This window comes from Xiphophorus maculatus, chromosome 15, assembly GCF_002775205.1.
Source record: "Xiphophorus maculatus strain JP 163 A chromosome 15, X_maculatus-5.0-male, whole genome shotgun sequence".
Taxonomy (NCBI): domain Eukaryota; kingdom Metazoa; phylum Chordata; class Actinopteri; order Cyprinodontiformes; family Poeciliidae; genus Xiphophorus; species Xiphophorus maculatus.
The window spans coordinates 11,185,984-11,193,895 of NC_036457.1; positions in this window are offsets into that span (position 1 = coordinate 11,185,984).

A 7,912-nucleotide genomic window follows, 5' to 3' on the forward strand; every position below is an offset into this window, starting at 1 on the left:
ATGCCAATTTGGTGCTCCTATCTGAAATGCATGAATCACGGCCAATTATTGTAATAGGACTTTGTCAGTAAGGATGAAATGCCAAATCAGTTCTTCTGTGCAGCAGAAAGGAAGAGAATCTATCGTTTTGCTATTTCTTTACTCAGTATTTTCACCAAACTCTGTGTCAACACATCTGCTTTTTTGTTGTCGCTCTGAGCTTCTTTGTGCTTTCGTTTTGATGTCATACCCAAGTTGTTGTCTCCAGAGGGTCATTTTGGTTGTAAATGTTATGTTTGTAATGTTGAATTACATTGTATAGTGTGTTTAAACAATGTTCATGAGAGACAAAAGTTAATAGAAGAAATGTGAGAACGATTAACCGATAGCAGCATTATCTCAGCAGTCGCCTCCAGTGTCATGATGTTTGGATGTTTGGTGTTTTTGTCATGGGGTTTTATGTTCCATAGGTTTATTCATAGTCTTTGCTTGCTTGTCTGTGGGTTTGGGTTCATAGTATGTTCTGGTGTCATGGTTTGTTTCTCTAGTTTTTTTTTCTGTTTGTGTTTGTAATGTTTTATTCAAATTAGATTTTAGTCTCTTGCTTAACTAGTTCTCATGCCTACTCTCGTCTCTTTTCATAGTTATCTTAGTCTCCCTTGTCTTGATTCTGTTCTAGGCTTGATTATAGCTGTCCCTTTGCATCAAAGGAAGCTGTAACTGCTGAAGTTAGCATGCTGAGTCCTGTAAAAGCCAAGTATGATCGGAAAGTCACAGGTCAAACAATATCTCTTCGTGCTGGTTGTGGATTTCTACAAAATTCCCTTTGTAAATCTTTTTCTTTCTCTTTTTAACCAAACCATGCTAAATGTCGATAAGCTGCTTTAGCAATAACATTCCTGTTATCTGCCAGGATTCAACAGCATAAATCATTGAGAATTTCAGTGACTGTAGTTGCTATTTCCGAATACAGACACATCTGTGTACTGTCCAGTCCATTTTCTGGCAGGTGGTATAATGTCTGCAAGCAGTCCAAACCCCTGTCTTCACCCCACCTGCTTTTAAAGGTCGCGTTTATGCACTAAATTCATGAGAGGAAACTTTTATTTTGAAGGTGTTCTGGACTAAGAAGAAATACAGAGTGTTAGATTACAGTTCAGTTCTAACATATCAGAAATAATAAGAAAGTACATCTATAAATCTCGCCAGGGGTGAAACATGTAGTCCAATTCTCAGAGCTCAAGTGAAAATGAGAAAGAGGTGGTTGGAGGTTTTAATATGACACTTGTAGCTCCTCTAAGTCTGAAGGAGGTCAAGATGAGTCACAGGTGGAAAGGAACAAGAAAGACCATTTAAATCTTCTATTGAAAACTGACACATTCTGACTCCCAAGTTACATTATACTTTTTTATACATTTGTATCTTCCTTGTCCAGAAAGTTGATTATTTAAAGGGCAACCAGTTTCTTTTTAACAAGTTTTCATTATTAAAAGACGAGTTTAGAGTAAAGCCTCCACAAGTCTGAAAGTACTGGCTGGCTTCCAGCTCAAAATTAGACTTTCTAAAAAAAAAAAAAAAACAACACAACAATGGAAAAAGGAACAATCATTTAATTTTGCTATAGTCATACACTTACTGTTTTTCTACTTCTCCGTCTGTAGCAAATTATCTTGGTGATAAAATAAATTACTGTTTTTTTCTTGCTTTTGAATAAAGTCAGTTTTTGGATTGATTCATCTATCTGCAAACGCAAAAAAAAAAAAATGTATATGTTGCAAAGATTTTTTTCCAGCTCTCTTCATGCTATTGTGGTTAGGGTTGTAGCTTAAATGTCCAAAGTCCAAAAAATATGTAAAAAGTATAAAAGACAGAAACCGAGAACAAGACAGCGAAGCATGAAGCTCAGGAGGAAGGAGTAGAAGAAAGTTTAGTGTGATGTAATTTACCACTTTGGTAAATGATCGCAAATTATCAAAGATTTGAAATCAAAATCCACAGATTTTAGTGAGTGAGGTAGAAGTCTGCCTTCTACTTAAACAAATCTCTGATACTTTTTCTGCTAACTTCACCCTTCCCTCTTACTAAATTTCCCTTCCCTCTTTTTTTGCTAAGAAAACTGTTATTGTTTATAATGATAAGCAAACATGCTTTAATGTTTCAAGTGTACCGTCATTGCTCAATAATGGTAATTCCATTTCTAGAGAAGTACAAAATGCTTTTTTGTGTGTCAGAAAAGCATATTTTAAAATCAGATTTGCTTAAACAATGGGGGTGGGGGGGGAAAACAACAACCGTGAATCATTTGTTTCACAGTTTTAAGACATTCAGGTCTTCTCAGCATCAAGTTTCATGTTCTAATGATATTACAGGAAAAAATAAAGTTAAGAATCTTAGAAACAAATAATTATGAATCACATTATCTATTTTTGTGCTGACACATTTCACATTTTATCCGGCTTAAATTTGAAATAAGGCATTGGTGATGTTTCAATGGGAAGAAAAAGTACTTCTACATTCACAGGGTGATGATTTATTTAGTAATGATAAACACTAAAAAAATACCAGCTATCTTTCTTTATTGGAGTTTTTGTAACTGATAAAACATGTTTGTTACTAAATGGAAAGCTCAAAACTGATTCAGCCTCTCTGCAGATGTTTGCTTGTTGGTGCAATCTACCATCTCCCACTGGTGAACAGTTTGCATAAAAAGTATTTAATTCACAACAAGATTAAATATGTAAAAAAAATTAAAGCGTTAGAGGAGGAAGCAATACTTCTGACGGTGAATCACTGAAAGATTAGATTTATTTTTTTACATTTTAAATCAACCCACCACATGGAGAAGTCAACATTTCTTTGAATGAATGCCATAAACCATTTAGGGGTCTGCAGATTTTATGCATGGCCTGTGTCCAAAGCAAGCCTGATCAGTATACAGTGTACACACATTAAATATAATACAAAACTTATGTTTCCTTATTTGTGTTCAGTATTCCATGTTGACTATACAGGGATGATGTTTTTGTACTGTTTGTATCAAGCCTGTGATCAACTTGTAAGAAAATGATGAAGTTGACAGACCCACGGTAAATGCAGCGTTGTGCAAAACTGGTGTGAAACAGAAACACATTTACACCTCCACATGATGTTGTTTGGTTTGGCATCTAACCTCCAACATCTGCATACTGAACATATTCGCTGAATTCACAAAGTACATTTAAAACATGAAAGGCAGAACATCTAAATAGTGCTACACTATTTAGATGTTCTGTATGAGTTATAAAAAAAATCTTCACTTAATCTTTACTTAATAAAATATGGCAGAACTTCCTTAAAAATAATATTGAAAAAATAATGTTGAGAGTTTGTACTTTGGATGTAATATTGAGTTTATTGCCCTGGTTTGAAGGGGTCCCTTTGACAAAGTCCAGATCTTGCATTGTGCTCATTACAACAAATATGAAAATTTTTTATTTTTAGATACATAAAGCCTAAAAATAAATGTGTTTCATTTTAACGTTTTGCCACAGACCGTCTAACATGCTGAACTGATTCTGTGTGGCACCCAATGCTCAAAGTGCATTGATTATATTTACTGATAATATTATGTCTGTCTGCACAGAGTAACCTTAAGTAATACCACAAATCTTTTTACCAAATAAAGTTTTGGCCTTTTAGGGGCAGTCAGGGTGTCTCCGAAACCAGAAATAATAAAAAGCAGACAAGGACATGAAGTTAATTTGGAGTTTACATTTCTGTCTACGTAATAATTTAATATCAGCAGTCCAAAATAAAAATGACACAGTCAGTGTACGCGTGTGCTGTTCTAAAAGAACGGCTCACAACTACGTCTTTCTCTTTCATATGACTTTGACAAGATACACTCTTATCATGATTTGTCTGTTGAAGACATGATGTTCACGACTCCTTTTGCACCGCAGGCAGAGATGCTGGTTTTTGAGGAACGTCAAGCCATGGAGAAAAGCTTTAGGCAAAGGAAATCAATGAAAAATGAAAAAAGGCAATAACAAAACTATAACCGAAACCAGAAATTTGGGGGTCCTGACCCCTGCTTGAGAAGAAAGCAGCTAATTAGGCCTTAATCAAAGGGGCGGAAAAAAAGAAAGAAAATAGCAGCTGTCAAACAACAACAAAGTTCAACATAGTCAGAACATCCAAAATGAAAATGTTGCTGGATTTCATAACTTGATTCAATAAGAATTGTGCCAAATGGTTTTTTCCCTTCCCCCACCATACACCTGAGCAATATGAATAAATTACAGCAATCCATTTTGACTTTTTTTCCTGTATAGCCTCAACTTTTTCACATTTCATCACATTACATCCACAACCTTAATGCATTTTATTGGGATTTTTGCCTAGCAGTCCACCAGCAGTGAAAATGATAGAACCAACCAATCGCCTTAGAGGTCACGCAACCAGGAAATAGAGTCCACCCATGTTTAATCACATTTTTGATTAAATGCAGTTGTTCTGTGAAGAGTTCAGAGGTCCGTTAGAGAACAATTGTTACCAAACCGAATCATGAAAACAAGGAACACATCAGATAAGAAAGCAGAAAATTTAAAACCATGGTTAGATTACTCATATTCCAAATGTTGTATGTTATGGAGGCTATTATGAATAATAATTATTTACTCCTCCAGTCACCATTCATGACGACTCAGAATGAATATTTGCAGTATTATCCACATATCTGACCTGTATTTAAGATTTTCTTTTCTTGGGTTTAATTCAGAGATTAAAGATAAATGTAAATTTTTCACCTTGGTTAAACATCTGTAATTATTCATTTTAATAAATACAAAATCTAGAGCATAATTGATCTCCTTGTCACTGAAAACAAGGGCTGATACTGACAACCCTTTAAATGGTTAATAAATACAGCAATATTAAAGAAAACAATAAAAGTAGCAAAATGAGACAGATGGCCTGGTCTCACAAGTTTCTGCAAGTGCATTTTTTCAAACAGCTCATGAATCTCAGATAAAAAGAAACACACTTGCATGGTAACTTGACAAATAGCTCATGAGAAATGAAAGCCACAGGAGACGGGGTGTGCGGTCTGGCAAGAACATAAATTTAGGTTGTTGCGGTGCACAATCTTTATCCTTCAACACTAATCCTGAAACTTGGACAAAATGCCACATTTACATTGCAACTCAGGTACCAGACGACTATGACACTAAAGAGAGCCAGGTCCCTCTATTAGTGTGCAAGCGATTCTCTGTTAGTGTTACAAAAAATATTTTATCATTTCAGAACTAGCTGATTTATATTTAACCAATTTAAATTATGTTTTACTTTCTCTTGTGCTTAAGCAGTGTGGCATTCATTCTGTAATTGGACAAACATTTTTACCACAATATCTTACCATCTAGCTTAGTATTTTATCTGAGTATACTTTTTACGTGACCTAAGCTTGAAGAAATGACATTGCAGCTGATTTTGATTTTGTGAATTATCACATACATCTGGACTTAGTATTCAAACTTATATAAAGAGAGGCGAATGGAGAGGATGACGTCACCACTGACAATGAGACTAAACAATGCAGGGCTTATTTCAGGAATACTCTCAAGCCATAAAGGTATGTGCCGCATATAATTACCAGAATAGAAATGTCTATTAATGCATTAAATCCACAAATTGTACATTATAAATGATAAACGGTTCTCACTATTCTACGTTCCCAACTCGCTTGTTATGCATTCGGTATTTTCAGCCATTAAGGTCCCATCAGAATCCAAATCTGAAGAGTTTTCGCTGGATTCCGGACATTGTGCACATCATGATCTGAGAATGGTAGTGGACAGTAACTTCACTCTGTAAAATTACCCTACTTTGGCATTTATTGATAAAAACATTAAAAACAAGTTTTAGGTCAGAGAAAAGGGTGCCTGGAGTTTTGAGGAAGTGTTTCACTGAATGATATTCATGCAAATCAATATTTTGAGATTTGATTTCAGTTCTTCTTTAAGAAGCCATTACGTTACTTTGAATTTAAATGTAGTTTTAAGAAACCACAGTATATGTCTCCAAAGGTGAGGGTCTTTGCTCCAAAGAAGGTATTATTGAAGAAAATTGTCAAAAACCTTCTTCAGGCTTTGAGCTTTCTGCCATGTCTGCATGATGACGAGTCATACTACACACTATTTAAATTGGCTGAAGAAAAGTAGAGCTGTGCTCCAAAATTCTAATTATTTAGGTAAAGTATGCATCTTAAAACATGACCCTGAACACTTTTCCAATAACCATTGGAAAGAAACAGGCATCTATAAGGGAGAACAAATTTGCTGACATTAATCCCTCTGGGGAGGCGCTGGCAAGTGCTTTATTTAAGCTTTGCTGTGCAAGGTCGGAGTCCTGTCATTCCCTCCTGCGTCATCATCCTTGTTTGCAGAGGTTTCCATCTGGGCTGAGAAGATCTCCTCTTCCTGACGGTTCTCCTCTGAAGACATTCCTGTCACCGGGTTAATTTCCCAAAACAAGACTGACTGCAAACATCAGTGACCTCCAACACCTCCAACAAAACACGGTGTCTGCTTATGAAGACTGACATGAAAGGGGAGATGAGAAAGGGATGCGCCGCTTTTTAAGTGAAGGAAGAATTTGTTTGAATAATGATAAGTAAATATTGGATTCTATCTTACCTATTCAGAAGATGTATTTACCCATTCATCAGCCACCCGCATCCATTGAGCTGCACACACACACAAGCTACAAGCATGCTGCGCTGATGAATAGCAACATGAGTCTCTGTCTGTTGGTTTGTGGGTTCCACCTCCAGTTCTTTGTCATCCTGTCAAACAAAATTATTGGTCCTATGCTTCACCTCGCCTGTCACTTTAATTGAATATCTTAGATGATATCATTTTGGCAGAAAAGAGAGATCTCAACTTTAAAAAAAGATATCAGATTCAATTAATGACCAAAGCTGAATAAATGTCACTGACGATCAGAAAAGGCAAAAATACCCTCAAAGGAAAATAAACAGTGATAGCTCCTGAATTACAATTAATAACCAGTTCAAATCTTTCAACCATTGTTAAACCTGCTTATTTAGAATTGCAGGGGAGAGGGCCTGGACATGTTGTCAGAGACACAGAGGACAAACAGTCATGCGAACACACATTCATACTTAAAGACAATTTAGAGTATCCAATTAATAACTGTTGGTGTACACGTAATGAAACCACCATTGCAAAACAGACTAGAATTCAAACCCAAGCTTTTTAGCTGTAAGGCCAGCTGAAACCAGATTTTTCCATATGCTTTACAAAAATAATTTTTTTTTCAATGCTAAACATTAACACCAGAATCTTCTAGCTTTAGTTCAAATTTCAATAAACAACTTTAACAAAAATGCAGTTTTACATAAGACAGTCATGATGTCCTGACAGTTGCATATGAGACAGAAAATTTATGGAAAAGATTAAACTCCTCTGGCTTCCCTGACACTTGCAGAAATACATCACTCCTGGTCAGAAACAACCAATCAAAGCCAGAGGGAATGTCTTAGCAGTGTCAATCATCTTGTGTTGATACCCTTCCCCCACGCAGCAGGAGTAGTCATTCAAAAAGTGTAATGGCTAAGTGTAACGTTAACTCTGGCCACAGTGTATTAGCTTATCACCATCAGTGTGTCAATGTGTGCATGAATGGGTGAATAATTGAATGGATCCCCTGAACAAGAGAAAGCACTATTCAAGTCTTCCTCAGTGATCTTTATTTGCCTTGAGTTTAAAAATCCAACTCACACTGCAAACTTCAGCCATCAATATGGCTCATCCGATTTGCTACTTGTCCGCATGGTCCACAGAAACTATGATGTCATAGAAGAATACATCAAGAATAGGTCTGCATTGACGAAATAAAATTAAGAAAAAAATATGTTTGCCCATTTTGACAC